This window comes from Littorina saxatilis, linkage group LG5, assembly GCF_037325665.1.
Source record: "Littorina saxatilis isolate snail1 linkage group LG5, US_GU_Lsax_2.0, whole genome shotgun sequence".
NCBI classification, from domain to species: domain Eukaryota; kingdom Metazoa; phylum Mollusca; class Gastropoda; order Littorinimorpha; family Littorinidae; genus Littorina; species Littorina saxatilis.
In genome coordinates this window covers 27484529-27509161 of record NC_090249.1, presented here as the reverse complement: position 1 = coordinate 27509161, position 24633 = coordinate 27484529, and the positions used below count along the sequence as shown (strand labels likewise).

Here is a 24633-nt window from a genome sequence, read left to right as displayed (position 1 = left end):
ATTGAATTGTACTATGGTAAACTACAGTTTACTATAGTACAAGTACTATAGTATACTATAGTACAAATAGTACTATAGTATAGTACATTACTGTGTACTATAGTACTTTGTGGTAAATGTACTATAGTATACTATAGTAAACTGTAGTACAATTAAATGTACTATAGGATTTTGCACGCTTTTGTACCACACTGTACTATAGTTTACTATAGTAAACTATAGTTTACTACAGTACATGTACCACAGTTTACTGCAGTTTACTATAGTAAACTGCAGTACAGCGTGGTATTTTCGTAGCAGTACAATTGTACTATAGTACTTTTACTATAGTTTACTACAGTACAGCGTGGTATTTTCGCCGCGGTACATTTGTACTATAGTACTTTTACTATAGTTTACTATAGTACAGCGTGGTATTTTCGTAGCTGTAAAATTTGTACTATAGTACTTTTACTATAGTTTACTATAGTATACTGCAGTACTTTCTTGTAAAAGTACCATAACCTTCCAAATTTAACGGGACGTAATTGTGACCCTAATTTTTGCTGAATCAATTGTTTTGTGTGAATTGAATGTGTGTGTGCATGATCAGGCCAGTGGCTGCAGTCACTCTGTCACATTTGGCAAGAAAGTAAAGGTTCATCACATGTTTATTTTAATTTTTCGGCCGAGCATTAATAATCAAAATTATGTAACAACATTTCTAAATATCCACTCACATGTAAAAGACACAATTTGTCAATTAAATAATAATTTTAAAAAAGGTGTCTATCTTGCACAGTGAGTTACCAAGCTGTTGATTTTTGGTAAATGTCCCAAAGCAGAGACAGTTTTAATTCAATTTTGTTATAACCCTGTTAACCAGAACAAGTAACAATAAAATGCACAAAAGAGATTTAATTATTATAGCACTCTTCTTTGTGGGAATTCATCTTTAGCACAACACATATTTTATCAAAATTATCTCCCCTTCAGCCAAGTTAATTTCTATGATTAGCTTTGAAAGTGACCATGCCTACATGATAACATCAGTACATGAAAAAAACCTGTAACCTGCATCTGGACGTGACAAGAACCTAACTCTGAACAATCAAGTGAGACAATAATTGTCACTATTATTGACCAGAACTCTACCCCAATCTGACCTTGAAATTGATTAATGCAATATATCAAGCTGACTTGATGTCATCCAACCCTGTATGTGTGTGACTTTACATAGAAAAAGTTATTTAGTTACAAAGATCTTGCTTCAAACACATTGAAAATAATAGTATTTTTCTGTTATTATATTTTTTTTTTAAAGAACTCAACCCCTCTGTGAACTTAAAAGTTTATGAGGGTCAACTTGACATGGGTCACATCTAGAGGTCATCCAACTTCAATAGCCTGTGAAGTATCAAAGATCTAGCTTTAAAAACATTTCAGAAAAATATGAACACATGCTTTTGCAACACATCCTCGATATTTGTCAAAAATGTGGTTTTGAAAAAATGCCACCTGTGGTCATGTTTGAAATTGATCAAACCATAGCAGTGTGTTAACTTTGTAAATTCTACCTTGAAAACCATCCAAGCAAACAACAATGTTCAATTCTGTCTACCCATTGTAAGTCAGCCTGATTAGTCACCAGGGCCGGAATGTATGTGTCCAGGTCTATCTTAACCCGGGATAAAAGCTTAGCTCGGTCTATCTATCCCCAGGATATCATCGATACTTTAGCGCAATGCATGAGTCGAGACTACAGAAAAGATAACTAACCCAAGCATTCCCCTCAATCTATTTTTGGCATGGGGATTTCCGAATCTCTGCGCATGATAGAATGTCAAGGTTGTTCTAAATTCAGGAATCCGCGTTCGAAAGGTGACGTCGCTCTGTTCTAAATGATCAATGTAGACGTTGACGTCATGAAAAGCGTGACGAAATGTTTTTTTGAACTGGGTTCCGGTCTTGTTCTCGTGCCATTGTTTTCTTCGCGTTGTTGTTTTCTTGTGCAAATTCACATTAGGTAAGGCAAAATGCGGTCCAACAAGGACATTTGTTCTAGGATTCAAGTGAAGTAAGTTGGAGGGAAAGGGAGGGGCTGGGTGGATCGCCATTTCGACTTGAAGTTCAAATTCGTTTTTAACACCGGCAGTGGTCACACAAATCAGCGCGGCAAAACCGAAAAGTTTTTAACAGTTCACATAGGTGTCAACCTATCATTGGTGTTGCCCTTATATGAGGCCTTCCAAAACCTTATTAGACAGCTCAAGACCTTATAAAATTGAGAAATATTTAATGCTGCTCAGAAATAAATGCTACCAACCCACGTGTTGAAAAATGGCTCTTCAGGTCGTAAAATCCAGAGGCACGCACTTTCACATGTTTCCTGCATGGGACACAAAACGAGTAGTCTGGGCCTTCTGATGAAGATTTAATCCATCCAGCGTATGCACCGTTGTTAAAAATTGGGCTCTCCCACTCTTTAAGATGTCGTCCGGATCCACTTTGCGATGTAGTTTTCAGCTTTTTAGCTGGAGGATAACTTTGCGATGCCATGCTTGTTGATCGACGCTTGATAGAATGTACCGGAAACCGGAAGTGATTTATAGGAAGTCAAGTGGAAAAAGAGTCTGAGTATGCGCAATGACAACGTTTGAGAGTCGTCTGCATGAAAGCGTCGATCGTTGTCTCTCAATCTCCATTGTTATCATTCATTTTAACTTTGCTGTAATTTTTTCTTTTCGCCGTATATTCTTCTTTTGCCCGTATAGATTTTCCTATACACCGTATTGGGTAAAAAATGCATTTTTCCCGTACAGCAATACGGCCAAACCGTATAGGTTGACACCTATGAGTTCATATACATCAAACAGGTTATTCCTGTGTGTGAAAACACGGTTTCTTAGCACTTGAAGTGCGACCGCCGCCATGTTGTTTTTGAACTAACCCCGGGATAAGAGACTTATCAGTTCTCTATCCTCGACACATACATTCTGGCCCAGGTGAGTCAAAACTCACTGAATGTTCAATGGAGAGTATTCAGCATGCAACCAGAAAGTATATAGTGTGGCTTATGTCCCTTTTTTCCAAACAGGGTTACAATCATATATGGCAATAATCAAATGCAATGTTCTCTGTCCTCCACATCTGTTTGATTTGTGATTGGTGTCCAGATTATTTGCTACAGGCATCTGATTAAGTTTATAGTAGCTGATGTCCGGTTCCCTTAGCCAGTGACATATGCTTTCCTGTTCTGTAACTTGTATTCATGTTCGCCGATGGCACCCGCTGAACAGTTCTGGTTGTTCTCTAATGGTATCTGCTTTGACGTCTGTAAGTGGTATCAAGGTCCTTCACCATGCACATATCTGCCGGGAAGTCAACAGGAGGCTCTCTTGCATATGACACCCACACCAGAGCATGGAATGGAACCTGCAATGACAGCAGTATGACTATGAGAAAGCATGCTAACTGAAGCAAATAGGGCCATACTTTAACACTTTCTACCCCACCTATGTTGACCAAGTTATCTTTAGCCGAGACCAGCTGTGCTGCAGCAGGTCACTCAGAATTGTGGTAACTGTGTAGGAACTGTGCTGGAATGCAAGCGTTAGATCGACATTACAGGAAGTGACTGTGTGTACAAATATATCTGTACCAGGTCAGATTGAGCCATATGAGTGGGTACGGATATATCCGTACCTGGGAGACAATGAGTTAAGAGAATGATAATGAAAGCTAACTTAAAAGTGTTGTGGCTTTCAGTGCATATCTAACTTATAAAACTAAGGGCTCCGAAACAGCTGCACCGACTGAGACGGTGGTGGTGGTGGGCGTTTGAAACGTGCTGGTGCGTGTGTTTGTGCTTGCATGTGTGCAGGCGTGAATGTGTTTATCAGTATATCTGTGTGTGTGTGTGACAATTTATTAATACAATAAATGTATATACATCTATACACACCCAAGAAGATAAGGTGCTCAGCAGGTCTGCACTCATGTACGTTGATCCATTATGTCGGAAACAGGCAGAACTGGATCCTCCACCCGACAGTCACTGCTGCAGTGCTGCTCTCAGCTATAAGCAAGAGAAAGCAGCTTGAGTGTTTCATCGCATATAATTCAAGTGTTTGCATACTCCATAGCACCCCCCGCGGGTTAGGGGGAGTCCCATATTGGTTGGGACGAGAAACAATTTACCCGATGCTTGCCAGCATGTTGTAAGAGGCGACTAACGGTTCTGTTTCTCCTTTTACCCTTGTTAAGTGTTTCTTGTAAAGAATATAGTCCATGTTTGTAAAGATTTTAGTCAAGCAGTTTTTAAGAAATGTTAAGTCCTTTGTACTGGAAACTTGCAATCTCCCAGTAAGGTCATATATTGTACTACGTTGCAAGCCCCTGGAGCAATTTTTTTATTAGTGCTTTTGTGAACAAGAAACAATTAACAAGTGGCTCTATCCCATCTCCCCCCTTTCCCCTATCCCATCTCCCCCCTTTCCCCTTCGCGATATAACCTTGAATGGTTGAAAACGACGTTAAACACCAAATAAAGAAAGAAAGAATACTCCATAGCGATTAGCTGAAACTAAGTTTTCTATTTAGCTAAAACTATTAGAGGAATACCAAAGGGGTGGCATATATGTCATCCAAAATGTAAGGCAATTTAAAGTGTGATTGACGGACAGAAGCGTTTCAATGATACAAATAGAGAACACTACATGGCCTACTGTGTGTTACCAGGTTTACAAAAGTAAAAGTGAATATTTCAACATTTGAAAAGCAATAAGTGTAAATCTGGTGCCACACAGCAAGCCATGTAGTATTCTGTTTTCATCCTATGTACCAGAGAGATAACCCATGTAATAACTAAACCATACACCCACATGTGGGAATATCATTGAGGTCATGTCAAGCTAGTCTGGCAGGGACCTCATATTCCACTGCTCATGATTACAAAGTCACAGATGCTAAGTCATTCTTGCAACACTTTTGGGCTTGCCATGAGAATGAAGTTTGTCTCGGAGATTTTGCATAAGCAGTGGAAAATGACATCCCTGTCAGGCATGTTGTTTAAACCAACCTCATTTACATGATAGACACGCCTGTGAAGAGATGGTTCATTTATCACATGGGTGGTATATCTCAGGTAGGCAGAACAATATATCTAATTGCACCAATTTACCTCAAGTACTCAGCAGGTCTGCACACATGTTGATCCATTAGGTCAAAAAACCACCAGAACTTGATATGTTGTCCAAAAGTCACAGATACAGTGGAACCCCCCAAGGATCCTGAAAAAATAATTAAAAATGAAGAGCCAACACTTGTACAAATGATCTGTCTTTGTACATACAAGCACATGCACAAATAAATCTGCTTGCACTATGCTGGCTTATAATAGGCATGTGTAATAAAAATGATTTTGGGGGAGCTTCTCGATTCAACGGGAACTTTTGTTGTTGTCAAAAGCAATTTATGCCTCACACATTCTCTCACTCTAAGACTGAACTATGCATTCAAAATAACAAAGGCTAGTTTGTGAAAAGACACTGATTTAAAACGAAAATTTAAAATCAATTATTATATAATCTGTTCTGGGGCTTTTTTCCAGGTCTTTTAATTAAAAAAAAAAATTTCACAAACGATAACGGACACATTTTTCAATCCAATGAATCTTTGCAGCACTGTTGGCCGGACAGAAATGACAGTATGTTGACAAAGCCGTGATAAAACCATAGCCAGTCCTACCTTGGCGCAAAGAAGTATGAATGGTCTCTGTGTACTCTACAGTCTCTGAATGTGGCCCTATGTAAAGCACTTGCATGCTTTTCGCTAAGGCGATTCTTGACAGATTCTTCTGGATTTTAGCTTACTGATTTGCCGTAAATGTGTCTAAATTTATGCCAAAATGCAAACAAATCAGCAAAGAGGCATAAGCGAAAGAAAGCAGTTTGAGCTTCATGGCTTAAACTTAAACTTAAACCAGAGTTAGTATTGCGTTCTAGTTTAAACAATCCTTGGAGGGTATAGGAACTGCATGTGTCATACAAACTTTCAGGCGATCAAAGTGGGCCTTTTAATAATATAGATACAAATATGTACACACCCAGGAAGCTCAGGCGATCAGCAGAATCTGCATACATGTTGATCATCCATGAGGTCAGAAAATGAGCTGAAGTTGATCCTTCACCCAACAGTCACTGCTACAGTGTAGCCAACCATTTAGAACTCTGAAAAATATTTAAAGTAAATCTATTAAAAAGAAGAGCAAATATTTGTACAAAATATCTGCTATTGCATAATAATGAGGTTGTTCTTTGCTACTGGTGACAAGTGGGGGTCATGCTGCTCACACAAACATGCACATATTTCAATACAGTCCAGGGGAGAAACTGGTCACAAAGCACCCAGTACATAAAAGAGAGATAGTAAAATCACCACAATCAAAGAAAATACTACGATCATTCAATACATGCGAGTTGTTCTTCAGTACTACTGACAGAAAGGGGGAAAAGTGGTCAAAATTCAAATCTTTAGTTTTGTTTTTGAAATATAGCTTTTCAGAAAGCAGAAATACTGCAGAAGCAGAAGTATCTGATGTACATAAGAAAAAATCACTGGTTCACATGGTTCTTAAATAATCTAACTTTTAAAGCTGGTTTCTTGTGTGTCTGTGTGTATGTTTGTATGATGACGATAGGACCCGAAACGGCTGCACGGACTGAGACAGGAATTGCAGAGAATGTTCTTTGCCACTCGAGTCGTGTCATAAGGTAGATCTACTTTTGGAATAGTAAATTTGAAAGGATTCTTTGAAAAAAACAGCGGAAAACATTATATACCCTGTGAGCTATCGAGGATCCTCCCCGTCTGGGCTGTCGAAACATGGTCTTGTTAAAAGACGTTTTCAAATGGTTAACGGGGAGATACACTCGAAGCACATGTAGCGAAGTTATGTTGCCAAATCATGACAGATCAACATTTCACTACACGGATCGATGCACACAGTCGAAATAGATGTGACTTTCAGACGACCGAAGACTACTTACTAGCAGACGACAAGATCTAAATATTTAGATCAGTGAGAGCAATCCGTTGAAGAACAGTTACTCCGCTTATTCGTCTTCAGTTAAGCTTATTTCCCCTGCCATAAGTTTCCTTGCAGATCTGCAGTCGCGTAGTGAAATGAACTAGTGTCATCGGAAGATTCTTCTCAGTCAATGATCAAAGCACAGTAAGTTCTATGCTGACAAAAGTCACTTTTGGAAAACACGACCATTGACTTCATTTATGAGCCCAAAGGTAACAATATCGACAAGAATGTACGCATTTGACATTAAATGAAACATTCATAGACAGTTTCCAACTCACCAGATCTGCCAAAGAGCCTTCATTCGTGAAAAACAATGATTTTAATCCGACAGGTACTTGTATCGGAAACAATCTCTTGGTAACCAGCTGCGTTTCTCCTTCGGAAGCGATGTGACGGCGCCACATTTGTTTGTTTATGGCTGTTTATCGCGAAACAACACAGTTGAAAATTGTGTGTAAAATATCATAAATGTGTGGCGTGTAATCTCCGAATCAGTTCATTATCCGCGTTTCGATGGTAATTCAGTTAGCGTGGAGTTACTTTGAATCGAAGGCGAAGGTAACCTGCGTTGCATGTGGGACCGCGTGAGCAAATTTAATTGCAATATTTTATACAGGAAGTAAATTTCAATGATTCTGGTTCAGTCTTGTAGATCTGTTATGCAGTGTTTTGGAAGTGTATCTGCTTTTCTACTATGAAGCACATTTGGAGTGAAACGCTGATCAAAGTGGGGTACCCTATGTGGGACATCAGCCGTATGCAGATTACGCCTCAGAACACTCTCGCATTTCACAAAGACAACAATAATTTGCAACATTTCTAGGACTGCATCCGTTTTATAAGATACTATTTAAACAAAAACAGCACAAACACGACTATTATCAACAACACAGAACGGGAGGTAAGTCTTCAAAGACGCACCAAGTGTGCGTTCCCGTTTTTGGACGCCATTTTTGCTAGCATTTTCACAGTAAATCTTAATATTTCCATATTTATTGAATGAATTTGGTATTTTCTTGATTGTGCCGATTCTCCTATCTCTCTGTCATGTACTGGGTGCTTTGTGACCAGTTTCTCCCCTAGAATGTATTGAAAAATGCGTCCGTGTGAGCTGACCCCCACTTGTGACCAGTAGCAAAGAACAACTCATATGGTAATATTAAAATTTATTGTGAAAATGGTAGCAAATGTGGCGACCCAAAATGGAAAAGAACACTAGGAGTGTCTTTGCCGACTTACCTCACGTTTTATGTTGTTAATAACAATCGTATCTATGTTCTTATTGTTTAAATATTATCTAATAAAACAGAAATGTTGCCATTTATTAGTGTCTTTGTGAAATGCGAGTGTGTTTCAAGGCGTAACCTGCATAGGACTGATGTCACACTTTGAGTACCTAACTTTGATCAGCGTAACGCTCCAAATGAGCTTCAAAGTAGAAAAGCATATACACGACCAAAACACTGCATTCAAAATCTATAAGACTGAGCCAGAATCAATTAAATTTACTTCCCGTATAAAATATTGCTATCAAATTTGTTCATGCCGTCACACATGATGCGCAGGCTACCTCCACTCACACTGAATTACCCTGGGAACGCACTGATTCGGAGATTACACGCCACACATTGATGATATTTTATACACAAAGTTGAACTGTGTTGTTACGCGATAAACAAACAAATGCGCGCTGTCACGTCGCCATGGAGGGAGATGTGCAGGTTACCAAGAGATTGTTTCTGATACCCGTCTGATTACAATCATCATTTTGCACAAGTGAAGGCTCTTTGGCAGCTCTGGTGAGTTGGAAACTGTCTATAAATGTTTCATTTAATGTCAAAAGCATTCATTCTTGTCGATATCTTTGCCTTTTGGCACATAAATGAAGTCAATCATCATGTTGTCCCAAAAAGACTTCTGTCGGCATAAAATGTATGGTGCTTCATTGGCCGAAAAGACTGGACAAATCTTCCACTGCAGGGATGTCGTTAGGCGTCGGACATCGGACATAGACCGATTTAGAGGCTCAAATGTCCGATTCACATAGCCGCATGGCGGTCAGATGTCCTACGGTTTTGAACTAAGCGCTGGCATTGTCCGATAAGAAATCAATTCCTTCGGACAGCGCGATATTCGTTAATGTTCCTTTCAAGATACACATTTTCAAAAAGCGACCAAAGCGACCAAGCACTCTCGCATACAGGTGCACTGAAGTTGTGCAGTGCGGATCTTGCGTTTGGGTGACACCCGTCTGCAGCACATTAAAGTTAGGAGTATGGGAGACAACTCCAACTGACTAAGTCTTGCTTCTGCTTTTGCTTTCAGTTCGAGACATTTTGACGAAGCGCACTGAGTTATGCCACCAAAAAAAATCTAAAGCCTGCCAAAGTTCAACAAAAGCTGAACACATTTGACTATTCAACGGCATCCTGTGCTACATTAGGGTCAAAAACAGGGGGAAACACGGCGAGTGTCATTCTTGAAAATGAAAAAATCCTGACGTCCTATTGAAATTTCTGAAAGCGGTCAAATGTCCTATTGATGCTGAATATATATCTAGGACATTTGTCCTTTTGGTATGCATATGAATTTGTAGCCACATCCCTGCACTGACACTAGTTGATTTCACTACATGAATTACAAACCACAGATCTGCAAGAAAACTTAAGTTGGTGTCACACGGGCGATTCAATCGTGAGATTTATTCCCGCGATCCAATCAGGAGCTGATCGCAGATCAAATCGTAGGCCAAATGTAGTTCAAACTTGTTGAAGATCGACTGTCCTTCCCTTTCTTTAAACACTCTCGTAAATCACAAAACATCTGCTGAACCTGTTACATGATAATTGTTATACTGACGGGCGCTGTGGCGTGGTGGTAAGATGTCGGCCTCTTAATCGGAAGGTCGAGGGTTCGAATCCCGGTCGCGGCCGCCTGGTGGGTTAAGTGTGGAGATTTTTCCGATCTCCCAGGTAAACTTATGTGCAGACCTGCTAGTGGCTTATCCCCCTTCGTGTGTACACGCAAGCACAAGACCAAGTGCGCACGAAAAAGATCCTGTAATCCATGTCAGAGTTCGGTGGGTTATAGAAACACGAAAATATCCAGCATGCTTCCTCCGAAAGCGGCGTATGACTGCCTTAATGGCGGGGTAAAAACGGTCATACACGTAAAATTCCACTCGTGCAAAAAACACGAGTGTACATGGGAGTTTCAGCCCACGAACGCAGAAGAAGAAGTTATACTGCATCCTACAATTGTACGTATGTGCTGCTGTAATTGAACCAGGCTCCTTTCTGTGCACAATTGGTTTTTGTTACACCTGTGTCAGAATGCAAAATTATCTCATATTTTTTTTAAACATTTTACACATAGAAAGAGCAGCCAGGTCGTTGAGGTTGGTATATTTCCTGGAAGGATTATCCTTTCCCGTGTAAAATATTATATTGGTCTCTCAAGTGATTTACAAGAGAGTGAAAACTGAAATACTCACACATGTTCACTGTCAAACAGAAGAGTGCAAATTGTTCCATGACATTTGCTTTACACCCTTGGAAGTCTCCCAATCATTCCTACTTGTTTTGCAGTTTCACAACCTGCAAAATAACAATCAAACTAAGGTAATGATCTTCTTCCTCCTCCTCAGTCTCTTTCTACAATAGAATAAAGATTAAAAATCTAAACTAAAAGAGTGTTTTAAAGTAGTAATTATATCAAATATAACTGTTAATCAAAACTGCACACAGTTAGAAATCTGTACGTATACAACAAACTTAACAAAAACGAATTCCTAAAGAAAAACTGCCAAAACACCTTTGAGAAAGAACAGTTCCAACAGCCAGGCTGCATATCTGCATACACAGCAGCAACAACAAACAACAACAGCTGCGAACGGTTACGTTGTCGAAGCAATGCTAATGCAGCAGAACAAATCAAATCAAAGAGTAAATCATACAACTGAACTTCGCTTGGACCAACGTACAGGGAGGGGGGGTTTGCGGTGTGTTTAGCGGGCTGCGCATGCAAACTGACACAAGATCAAGATGATCATGTGCCTGTGGAAAACACAAACGCAGACCAGCAACAACTAAATAAAGCGTACTGCACAAAAGACATCAACTTGATCAAGATATACATACTGCAATGACTCGGTGCTCTCTTGTAACCAGTAAAGCCATTATTATGAAAGAAGAAAAACTGCTCAATAGGAACAGGAACTTCGCTCGAATGTCGCCATTACGAATCGCAACGAACGCTTCTTTTCTTGACAGACTTGTCAGCTGCTAAGTCACATGACACATTTTCGATCACATGTCTTCTGCTATGATTACATTAGGGTCGCTTGGTTCAGCTTGATGCAAAAAAAATGAAACAAGTCGCGTAAGGCGAAAATACAATATTTAGTCAAGTAGCTGTCGAACTCACAGAATGAAACTGAACGCAATGCAACGCAGCAAGACCGTATACTCGTAGTCCACCGCTCACGGCATAGGCAGTGAAATTTACAAGAAGAGCGGGGTAGTAGTTGCGCTAAGAAGGATAGCACGCTTTTCTGTACCTCTCTTTGTTTTAACTTTCTGAGCGTGTTTTTAATCCAAACATATCATATCTATATGTTTTTGGAATCAGGAACCGACAAGGAATAAGATGAAAGTGTTTTTAAATGATTTGGACAATTTAATTTTGATAATAATTTTTATATATTTAATTTTCAGAGCTTGTTTTTAATCCGAATATAACATATTTATATGTTTTTGGAATCAGCAAATGATGGAGAATAAGATAAACGTAAATTTGGATCGTTTTATAAATTTTTATTTTTTTTTACAATTTTCAGATTTTTAATGACCAAAGTCATTAATTAATTTTTAAGCCACCAAGCTGAAATGCAATACCGAAGTCCGGGCTTCGTCGAAGATTACTTGACCAAAATTTCAACCAATTTGGTTGAAAAATGAGGGCGTGACAGTGACGCCTCAACTTTCACGAAAAGCCGGATATGACGTCATCAAAGACATTTATCAAAAAAATGAAAAAAACGTTCGGGGATTTCATACCCAGGAACTCTCATGTCAAATTTCATAAAGATCGGTCCAGTAGTTTAGTCTGAATCGCTCTACACACACACACACACACGCACACACGCACATACACCACGACCCTCGTTTCGATTCCCCCTCGATGTTAAAATATTTAGTCAAAACTTGACTAAATATAACAACTTTTATTGGTACACGGCGAGTAGGTGGTGTGCTTTCTGCCAGCTACTGAAGCCGCGCGCGAGGCAATGGGTCTACTCTGACCTTTTATCGGCCACGCACGGTCCGATCAGTACATCCTCACTGTTATCCCCCACCCCCCCCCCCCCCCCCCCCCCCTCCCCTTCATTTTTCTCCCTATGAATTTTGTGTGTGTGAAAACATGTAACAGACAGTCCCAGGATTCGTATGTTTAAAGTGAGATGATATGGCTATTGGTAAGCAAGTAAAACTGACCATGCATAAAGCCTTTATCAAATTATTTTGTTACCTTTTTTTCCCCTCCAAACTATACTTTTATTTCAAATATAAAATGTTCGTTCTTTTTAGATCGGGCCAGGAACTCCACACGCAAATTTTCGTATACTTTCGCCGGATCAGTTTTGAAAGTTCCCAAATGTAAAATATGCAACTATGATGCTAGTGACATACGATATGAAAGACAAAACAAATCCTTAGCAGAAAAAAACAATGCTTCAGCGGATGATGACATTATTCAAAGTTGCTGCAGAAAAACAATTTTCTTCTGCAGCGGCATTTGTTTTTCTGCAGAATAACCGAATAAAGTCATAATCCGCTAAGGATACAAAACGATAGGGAGAGAAACACAAAGAAAAAGAAGAAAAAAAGGGGGAGTGTATCAATTGAAACCTTTCTGAGAAAACAACCACCCAACCATTATTGAACTATGATGTTCTTCGTGCAGCAGGGCATAAAGCCATCACAAGTCCATCGTCAGTCCTCATCGAGGTGCCGGCTGTGGGGTGTGTGTAGAATCTGCGCAGAAATTAAACAGGCAACCTGAACAGCTGTCAAGCCATTATATTGTGATACACACACACACACACACACACACACACACACACACACACACAGTAACTGTACACAGCATTGTGAAATGATTTAGAAGAGAGAGAGAGAGAGAGAGAGAGAGAGAGAGAGAGAGAGAGAGAGAGAGAGAGAGAGAGAGAGAGAGAGAGAGAGAGAGAGCACGCCAATGCAATCGTATGTAAGCATCATTTGGTGGTCGAAGCAATGTCGCGGTACACTGTGAACCTGTCGGTTACAGGATTTGAAACCCCCATGAACCCATGCACCAAAAGATAACACAAAAGGAAATATGACCGTTTTCTTTCTTTTTCTCCTTGTTAATTTCTTAGTGACACTGTTTTATGTATTAGGAAAAGCAACTGAGTACGGGGCACCATGTGTTTATTAATTCTATATTGTGCATTCTATGCATGTAATGTGTTCTATGCATAGAGAATTCATTCTATACGCATAAAATAGCTTTCTTTGTGCATAGATCTAGAATGCATTATCTGCCCACAGAAAGCATTCTTTGCATAGAATGCTTTCTATGTGCATAGAATGTATTCTTTAGTATTATGCATTTTGTATGTGAACCAACAATTCATTTGTATAACATAAATGTTTATTCTCTACGTCGAATTGAATTATATAACAGGGAATGACATTCTTTACATTGAAAGAATTCTATGTTATAGAACAAAATTCCCTGTTATAAAATTCATTTCTATGTTACAGAATTGATTAGTTTGTGATAATACTGATATATCAGTTATCACAGAATTTGATTCTTTGTGTACACAATAATATGAAATGTTCACAATGTATTCCATGTGTACATTATTCTTTGTGCAAAATGCATTCTATGTGCCGCGCCGCAATTCATTCTGTGATCACCATAGAATGCATTTTACAGATATAATTTAATTCTATTTGCAATAGAATTAAATTCAACTACTTTTTTTTTTAAACAAAGAATCAAATTCAAATATATGAAATCTTACTCTGTAACAAAGATTCAAATCCTGTAAGTATAGAATTGAATCCAATGTATAGAACTACATTCTATAGCATTTATAGAATAATATTTCATGTTATACAAATAAATTCTTTGTTCAGATACAAATTTACGATTGACACAGAATGCATTCTATGCACACAATGCATTCTATGCGCATATAATGTTTCTAAGAACATAGAATGCCTTCTATGCGCATAGAATGCATTCTATGCATATAATGCTCAATATGCAATTAATGGACATATGGCGCCCCCATTTCACAAAGAAACGGAAAAAATGATTTTTATAGCTACTGTAGTTGATATTCATGAACTTGACGTAGTAGCTTTCACTCCAACGTGCTCTGTGGTATTCTGTTGGGAAGCTGCAAAGACCAAATGCAATCAGAAATCGTCTACTGATAGCGCAGCAGTAGAATCTACTGAAAGTGTAGCAGTAGAAGATGAAACTGTGAAGAGAAAATGATGTCGGTAGATCTATACACAATGACTCCCATCGTCCGTTTCCCCGTTCATCAACTCTCTCAGGGACATAGACAGGCACAAACACATAGTATACTAGGGACACACACACACACGCCGCACACACACACACGCACGCGCGCATACTTCATACATTATCATTGAGTGGAGACCCCGAAGTAGTTAACATACATGTGTACAATCTATGATCACATAAACTTACATAGAACTTACCAGCTAGGGGTGAGAAATTATTCTGCCAACTTCAATTGAATGGTTCTGCGTCCACTGTGATTCACTTCTTATCTGTTGACTGGACGTAGATCTAACTCTGGGCGAGAACCGGGTGGCTGAACAGAGGTGAACACGGAGTAAACAGGGAGTGACTGCAAGCGAGATAATAAACTAAGAGTAATACCTAATATACTGGACTCGCAACGAAATATATAAACAAATGACAATGGACAACGTTTCGACCTAAAGGTCTTCAACAGGTAAAAAAAATGAAAACAACAATACATTTATAACAAAACGACTTATCAGAGATGGCGATGCTTCACAGCGCATCGCCATCTTCTCTGATAAGTCGTTTTGTTATTTGTATTATTGTTGTTTTCATTTTTTTTTAACCTGTTGAAGACCTTTAGGTCGAAACGTTGTCCATTGTCATTTGTTTATATATTTCGTTGCGAGTCCAGTATATTAGGTATTACTCTTAGAGGTGAACACTTCAAAGTAAAACCAAAGCTGTAAATCAGTCAACAGTGTGTTCAAACAAAAACAAACTGCACATCTTGCTTACCACACTGGGAAGATCGAGATTCGACCACATGATACATGTACACTTTGTGATTTCCTGATTTCCTCCTCAACCGTTTGTTGTGACCTCCCGTTTGTTCACAGATCTAAATGCAAGGAATGGCATTTTCGGCTAGAGAAAAATAAAGATGTTGATACAATCTAATCAACCCGTACTCCTCTGACTGTGTTTTAAATACAACTCTTCAATCATAATTTTGCTATCCATTTTGTCGGACTTTCTAACAGCAATTCAAACAGAAAATAATGAATGCATGTTGCATTAACAAAAAATATCACAAGAAAAAATGGAGTAGATCTAACGTAACTATGAACAAAAATGACAAGACGTTTCTCTACAACATGCCCACAAATGTTTGATCCCAGGTAGCACTCACATTAGGAAATGGGCTTTTGTTATAACATGGACACAAAAATTATATATATACTGTCTCACTTACCTTGCAAGTGTGAACAAACAAACATGAGTTGAACAGCGCGCTCTCAGACTTTAAAAAACAAAATGGCTGACAGTAACTCACAGTTGTCTGTTTACCGCATTTTACTGTGTGAGCAGAGATGAAGTGCTTGACATTCATTCTTGGAAAAGTTTCCAAAAGGACTAAAAAATGAAATTGAATAAATCATAAATAGAAAAACAGTATTATTCTGCAGATGTATTCATGTTACATGCACGTTTGCAAAATGAATAGTGCATGTCCTTCGCGCAATGATACGTAGTACTTTTTGAATAAAGTACGGGCAGTCTCCTGAAAGTACTACAGTAAGCGTAGTACTTTTACTTCAGCTGTGGTACTTGTACTTCACCAGGGTACTCTCGGTACTATAGTACAAAGTACAAAGTACTCTAGTGTACCACACAGTACTATGGTACATGGTACATTTACTTCACAGTACTATAGTACAAAGTACTTTGTACTATAGTACAATATGGTACATACTATAGTACATGGTACATTTACTGCAGTTTACTATAGTACAGGGTACATTTACTATAGTTTACTATAGTATACTATAGTACATCGTGTGGTACTTTTTCAGCTGGGTTGGCATGGGTTGGGAAAGTTTTGCTAAGAAATCCTGTTATTTCCCTGGGTTAATAAGCATCTCTTTGTCCAACTATTTACACAATTTATTTGACTAGTTTGTGGTTTCAATTGAAAGTATTGTTGTATTTATTTCTAGACTACAAGAACTTGCAGTTGCAGATCTATACATTCATTCATCATTGATTGCATTTCATTGTCACAGCACAAAACACTGAATGACACATACTGATTGACGAGCATGGCAAAAGCCTTCTCGTTTTACAGTATAGGTACTGATAGTTACATGCAAGTTTGAATATCACTTTGAACACTGCCACATTCAGTTCTTCTCATCATTGAATAATTTTGTTTCAGGAAGCAAGCACGACTTTTGTTGTTGATGAAAACCCAATACACTTATACAGTCAGAAGTGTGTCAAGCTACTATTTCACAAAAGGTGAGAATTTATTCGTTACATTTGCAACATTTATTGTTAACAATTATTGTAATTCAATCAAGTTTGCGTTTTAATGAAACAGATCCTGTGATTGGTCAGAATGCCCCAACTCATTAAAAATTACCGGTCATTAATTGTCGATAACCACTCGCTAAAAAATCCATTAACAACCTGCTGGCGAGGCGCATTGATACAGCCTCAACTAGTCTCGGTTAGCTTTGAGGGTCATTTTACAAGTAGGAAATATGAAGGCCAACGAAATACCGAGACCATAAGGTATGCGAAGTGATGACGTCGAATACGTGACGTAAGTTGATGTCTTCCGGACTACGTCAGTCAATTCCAAAGATCGCTTTTGTAATGAAAAGAATTTGTTTTAGAGTTTGCTGTCCAGAAACCCGTCAAAAAAAGAAGGGAAAATGTGTGTGAAACAAAACAAAACAGGAGCAGAGTGATAAGATAGGAATACAGAGACATATTTCTTGGGACTTGACCCTTGCAGCTCTGAAAGTAGTGTGTGAACAGAACAGAACCAATTCTGTCTGTTTACAACCACATGAAAGCAGGAAAGAGATCGTCGTCAGATTGAATTACAATAACATTAACATGCTTCCATTTGAAACTTCTCGGTCTTCATCGGGGATTGACGCCCAAAGTCGGGCTTCAATTAGCTTTTGTTGGGCGTCAATCCCCGATGAAGACCTCGAAGTTTCAAATGGAAGCATGTTAATGTGTAATTAAACATAAAGGCAGAATTTTTTTGTCTTGTGATTGTGATGCCTACAACTACACCCGCTTGTGATTTCTCAGTCAAGTTACTGCAGATTTGTGTATATTTCAGTCTCATGTGGTATTTGCCATATTTTTGTGTGAACATGTGTATTTTTCAAGACTTAGATTCTGTGATAACATAAAATACCATAACACATTTGACACCAGTGCATCATATATATTTTTGGATAATTCTCATTACGCATGATTTTTTATTGTGTCACTGTGTGTACATTTACATGTGTTTTTAAATGTCAACAGGTGACAGTTCCACTTCTGGAAGAGGTGTGCAGTGAGATTGCAGAAAATGAATGCCTGTCAGCTGATCTGCGAAGCCATGTTAAAACCTTGGACTGTAAGTGTTTAGGGAAACACTGTATGAATGAATACAATTTTGTTGGAGTAGTGTTTTCGCTTTTGCTTATAATGTAAACCAATTTCAAGTTTAAATTTCAAGTTATTCAGTTACGCTGGGAATAAGCTGTCATATATACATGACAAGTAAGCAGTGCTCCCTGTATGGCATACGTGTAATTATTGTTGATCATTCGCGTACACATTCCAGACTTGTCAATTTGGAAGTGTTCTTTTTGGATACAATGGTGTGTGTGTTTGCCTTTCTTTTAAAGTTATACGAGGCAGGGAATTATCCCAAGATATGGATTAATAAAAAATCTATTATTGTATATATATATATATCTATATATCTATATATATATACGACTTGTGTCTGTGTGTGTGTGTCTGTGTGTGAGTTCGCGATGCACGGCCAAAGTTCTCGATGGATCTGCTTCAAATTTGGTGGGCATATTCAGGTAGACCCGGTACAGGACACAACCTGGTCGATATTTCAACACGTGCTCTCAGCGCGCAGCGCTGAACCGATTTTGGTTCCACCTCAGCTATTTTGGTTCCACCTCAGCTACCCGGGCCCCCATACCGACACACCAAAGCCAAAGTTCTCGGTGGATCTTTTTCAAATTTGGACACCGTATTCAGCTACACCCCGGACACAATATCATCGATGAGATATTTCAACACGTGCTCTCAGCGCGCAGCGCTGAACCGAATTTGGTTTTTGTGTTCATTTCACCATTATAAGTAACTCTTCCTTATCTTCTCATCTTCTCCATGTTTTCAGCGTTTACCTCCCTTCCTTCGTATGGTGCACTTTTGAATGAAGGGGGCATCTTCGGATATTCCCGGCGTTCTGTTACTATTTTTAGAAGGTCACCGCAGTGTCCAGAACGTAAATTGGACCCGTAAATTATCCTCACTGTAAAAGTGCAAAGGTCGAATCAATTTATAGCCACGCGAAAAATACACTGTCATCTATCTCTCTATAGATACGGCTTCTCTGTGTTTGTGTGTGTGTGTGTGTGTGTGTGTGTGTGTGTGTCTCTATGTGAGCAACACCTGTGCATTGTTCAGTTCTGTTTGTGATGTGGTCTGGCGGCTTTTGTGTAATTTTATGTACTGGCCTTCCTTTGAGAAGCCATAACAGTTCAAAAGGGCTTAGAGATAAGCTCTAACTTGCTCAGTCCTGTTTGAGTGGAGTTCGCCTCCAAAGGTGATTAACACGGTTACATTCGTCGACAAGGATGGGACTCGATATGGTCAGGAATGGCATTATGGCCACTGAATCATTTTCGTGCTGTTCCCATTCCACGAATCTGGGAGGGACCTAAGCTTGGCGGGTCCATTGTTCGGACCCGGCGAAGCCGGCGTATGGCTCTAAGTACTTCTTCCCGGCGAAGCCGGCTACCCGGCGAAGCGGGTATTCATTCTAGTATATATATATATACAGTGGACCACCACCCCCCCTCCCAATTTGATAATCCCTCCCTTTTATTCTAGTTTTAAGACCTTATTTTGTCAGTTTGTCTGTGCATAACTTCTGTAAATTTGCCTTCATTTTAAGACTGCCTCCTTTTAAAGACCCGCTTTCTCAGATTGTTTGAGGTAATAAAAAGGGGGTTCTGTTGTATGCGTTCAAGTGTAAGACTTTGTGGTCTGTTTGACAGGTGCTGTTCTTCGGGACAAACTTCAGGTGTTCGAGTCATGCCTTGGTCCACAAGGGAAGTTCCGGAACGCGGCCAAGGAAAAGGCTTACTCAAAGTATTTTGCATTGTACTGCGCAAGCCATGCAAGCATTTCAGAGGTCACCAAGTCGACTCATGCATCAGCTTCCATTTGCTTCAGGATGTTTGAAAGGCTGGTCGAAACAACCTATGGGTGCAAACAGGAAGACAAAGCGAATGACCGACCGGTGCCAGTGTGTGAGGAGGAGATGGATGTGATCAGGTATGTTGCTGGGAGTGTGATGAAGAAACTAAAAAAGAAAGTTTGGGGCCTTACGAAAGGTGCATACAGATACGAGAAACTGCGCTGTTTAGAAGCAATGAAGTTCAGTGAGCTGTCAGAAAGTGATTGTGGTTCTTCAACTGACATGACAACGGTGCTTAACCGAGGAGGACTGACATTTGTCAAAGACAACATTGTGCAAATGTTCCTTGACATGGAGGACATTTTTCGTCGGACTGTGGGTGTCGCTTGCTCTGCCAAAATGAAAACTGATGATAAGGACTTTCTGCAACAGTGCCAAACCAATGATACAGTACCTGTGCTTTTTTATGACACAGTTTATGCATTTTGTACTTTAAAAAAAAAAATGTATTGCTTGTATTTTTCTTCCGTTGTATTTTTTATGTCTTAAAAAATAATAAAAATTGCTTTGAAAATGTATTGTGTACCGCAGTCGGAAGTAATTTATTACTTTTGGGAGTTTAGTAACGTGATATCAGTTTTCAATTGTTCGTTCACTTATATTGCTTTCAGATTTAACACACAAGAAACAGTAGCACGGTTTTCGTTGCGAAAATGTGCAATGGCACTGCTAGGGAGGCCCACAGAGAAAATCCAAAATGGCGGCCACAGCCGTGATTTTTTTTACTTTTCTCTGAAGATTTAAAAGGCTAAATAAATATTTTGAAAACGTCAAACAACTTGCAAGGGTTTCTCCAGTTGTTGTTCTTTTGAATGATTGTTGGTATGTGAACGTGCTGTTTTTGGTTCATGAGTAAAACAAGTCCCGAACTTGCCCCAAAACGCTATCTCCCGCTTCGGACTTAGCCGCAAACGCGGTGTACAGGGAAAAAGCTATTTGACGTCGCGGCAAGCGAAACACTCGAAATCGTCACCCAAGTTCCAAGAGCGCGCGAAGAAAAACTATTTAAAGTACAATACTGAAATTTAATGTGGCATAAGATCAACCCTTTGTTATGATGTATGTGAAAGAGCGACTTATCAACATTTTATTAACGTCTTGAAAAAGGGTGGGTTCTGAACACAGTGTTTTACTTTTTACACAGATGTTTCTGGAAATCGCCCATTCCTGTCAATAATGTTAAAAGGCCAATCTACCAGGACAATGTCTTATCTAATCAATGTGTGCAATACTTTAACCGGGCCAACCGATTGAAGTGAAGCAATATTTCAACTTTTGCGCCGTCCAAGGCCGAATCGCGTATGTTCTGAGATCTCGCAAGGAAAAAGTATTAGATGCAGTTTACTGACATTTTGCATACCATCAGATCAATCCTTTGTAATTATGTATTCCGCTGAGCGACTCATAATTACTTTTAACATGTTGTGAATATAGTTGATTCTGAACACAGTGTTTTTGTTTTGACACAGGCGTTTTTGGAAATCGCCCATTTCTCTCAGTAATCTTAAAAGGCTAATCTACAAGAAGAACATCTTTTCTCATCAATACGGGCTATACTTTGACCGGGCCGATCGATTGAAGTGAAGCGATTATCCAACGGTTGCGCCGCCGGAGGCTGAATCTAGTCATTTACAGACTGAAGCTATTTGCATGACGCCGCGGCAAGCTGAAACACTCGAAATTATCGCCCCAGTTCCAAAGACTCGCAAAGGAAAGATATTCTAACCAGATTCGTGTAATTTTGCGTGCGATACAATCAACTTTCTGTTATTATATGTTTAAAAGAGCAACTTACACAAATATCATTACGTTGTTGAAAGGGTTAATTCTGAACACAGTGTTTTCTTTTAAACACAGGCGTTTTAGGAAGTCGCTCGATCTTTCTTCTCATTGATCTCAAGAGATACATCTACCAGTAAGTTCAGTAACATTTTTCTAATCAGTATGTGCTTTGGCTTGACCTTGACAAGCGATTGAAGTGAAAAACCAAAAGCTGATCAACTCTCGCAGTCATGCAAAAGCTGAATCAGTTTGTTACGCAGTGTTCAGTATCAGAGTATGCACAGTGAAAAACTTGACGTCGCGACAAGCCGAAATTCGAAATTATCGCTTATTTTCCACGAGCTCGCAAAGAAAACTTATTTAAAACAAAAAAATATATTGTGTAGTGAAAGATCTCTGCAACAGATCTATCCGGAAGTCTGTTCTCATACTGATGTAAATGTGTTTGACTTTGCCTTGCGATTGAATTAAAACGCTTTTCAACTGTTTCACCGCCGAAGGCTAAATCAAGGCATGCCGTGAAAATGTCACATGCAAATACGTTACAATTTTAGGTTTTTCAACTCCCCACCAAAGTTAGATCAACGAACTAGCAACATCTTTAAAAAGAATAACCAAGCCTTCCGGCTGTGGAAATGATTTTTGTCTCTGCGACGCGGCCTTGAGTAGATCCATTATAGTGAACAGATCTAACAAGAACCGCAAATGCTTATATGACTCACCTTCGCCACAAGTATTATTATGAGAAACAGGCTATTGACGACACGCAGGACCCCGTGACCCAGCAACATTAACAGACCCAAGGAGAAGGTTTGTTGGTGGACAATGACATTTTGGTTAAAAACACGTGGACAAAACACGTAGCTACCTCACTGCAACATGAATTGCTTCACAGGACTGATCAGCACGCAGAAGCCCTTTTCGAAGTAACCTAGCTGTAGATACTCACTTTGCAAAGTAAATTCTCGGTAAAACGTTCTCTCACAAAACACACACACACACACACACACACACATACTAATAAATGTTGATCCAGAATCACAAAGACAGACAGACACATTATTATTATTATTATATGAAGTCTTATATCGCGCGCGTATCTCCAGACTCGGACTCAAGGCGCAGGGATCTATTTATGCCGTGTGAGATGGAATTTTTTTTACACAATACATCACGCATTCACATCGACCAGCAGATTGCAGCCATTTCGGCGCATATCCTACTTTTCACGGCCTATTATTCCAAGTCACACACACATGCATACATACTCACGCACACACGAACACAAACACACACACATAAACACAGACACACGTGCACATGGACACAGTTGGATCCTGAATTTCAGACACAAACACACACGGACACACGCACACACACACGGACACACACACACACACACACACACACACACACACACACACACACATACAGTCAATTCCGGTTAATCGGCCATCCGGATAATCGGCCAATTCCGGATAATCGGCCTATTTTCCCTGGGACCGAATCTTTTCTTCATATTATGTGTTAAAATGTTCGGTTAATCGGACACCACGAAAACTTTGCACATCGGCTAAACGGCCACCTCACACTTTCACGTTTTTGTGAGTGGTTCCATGATCATTACTCACATGACAGCACAAAGGTCTGCCAGTGAGTTTACTGAGTTTACACACTGTGATCGAAACAACTGACAGTCAAACACTGACTTGCTTGTGCCGAAAGCCTCTTTGCACAAACCATGGCGACAAAAAGGAAAGATTACAGAGTCTTGGAAAAACTTGAATTCTTGGACAAAGTGAAAGAATATCCGCCTAACACATCAAAATTGCAGCTTGCAAATCAGTTAGGGGTCCCAAGAAAAACCCTTTGTCGATGGATTAACGACGAGGATCATCTCAGGAGTGAAGCTGTAGGTGGACGCTTGTCTGTCTCAAAGAAAAGGAAAAGAGGAGGAAAAGACGATGAAGTGGACGAGGCATTGGTTGATTGGTTCAATATGCCCTGGAAAATGCCTTCGGGGAAGAAGAACTGCATTGCCTGGACGTTGTCTGTGCTGCAGTGAGGAAACGTGCCAGTGCCAAACAGAAGCAGACGACACTGGACACATTTTTTGGAGACATGTAGAGCACGTATGCCAATGCACGAAACTTCCGCTTTCCGCTACCATAAGTAACTTCCAACATCCAATATTTTTGTTCTGAGGAACTTCCCGATGCGATGTTCGGATAATCGGCCACTTCGGATAATCGGCCATAATTCAGTCAGTCCCAAAAATGGCCGATTAACCGGAGTCGACTGTATATATATATACATACATACATACACACATACATACTTACACAAAAACACCCATAGACATGCACATTCACTTTTAATCAGAATCACACAGACAGACACACAGACGAACAGACACACACATATACACACACATACACACACACACACACACACACACACACCTGTTGCTTCTGTGGCTGCAATATATGGCTTCCAAGCCAAGCGTGTGTCTTGGGTTACTCCAAAAAAAAGGTGTCATTTCAACCTGCGGAACCGCTTCGTTCTTCACTTTCAGTGAGAACTTGTGTAACTGTTTTTATATGGTGCCGATCGATCGAATTACCTGATGTTTTTGTTACATCTCTTTGTTTGTGTGGCTAATGATCTGCAATGTTTTCATATGGTGCTGATCGATCGAATAACCCGATTTTTTTTGTTACATCTCGGTTTTGTGTGACTGATGATCTTACATTATTATATGGCGCTGAAGTACTGTATAATTTAGTAATATCTCGATGTCTTTTAGACTATGATCTGCACTGGGTTTTGTAGCACGGAATTACCTGATCTGTAGGTACATCTCATTGAATGTGTAATGTCTGTTTAACGATGGCTTTAATACACAAAGTCACCTGGTGTTCTTCTT

At 39.5% G+C, this 24633-nt stretch overlaps 1 long non-coding RNA gene across 3 annotated transcripts; it reads right to left on the bottom strand.

Annotated features, from left to right (window-relative positions):
* Positions 1-632: 632 nt before the first annotated feature.
* Positions 633-16277, bottom strand: LOC138966739 (uncharacterized). 3 transcript variants are annotated; one of them, XR_011455752.1, is made up of 8 exons: positions 15882-16277; positions 14857-15008; positions 12982-13107; positions 10566-10668; positions 6086-6209; positions 5162-5270; positions 3944-4057; positions 633-3414 (listed from the first exon to the last, which is right to left on the bottom strand). It is a non-coding gene; the product is annotated as an uncharacterized lncRNA (long non-coding RNA). The 3 variants fall into 3 exon arrangements; XR_011455750.1 differs by having other exon boundaries at positions 13007-13107; positions 15882-16270; XR_011455751.1 differs by having other exon boundaries at positions 13007-13107; positions 14857-14972; positions 15882-16268.
* Between the last annotated feature and the right edge of the window lie 8356 nt (positions 16278-24633).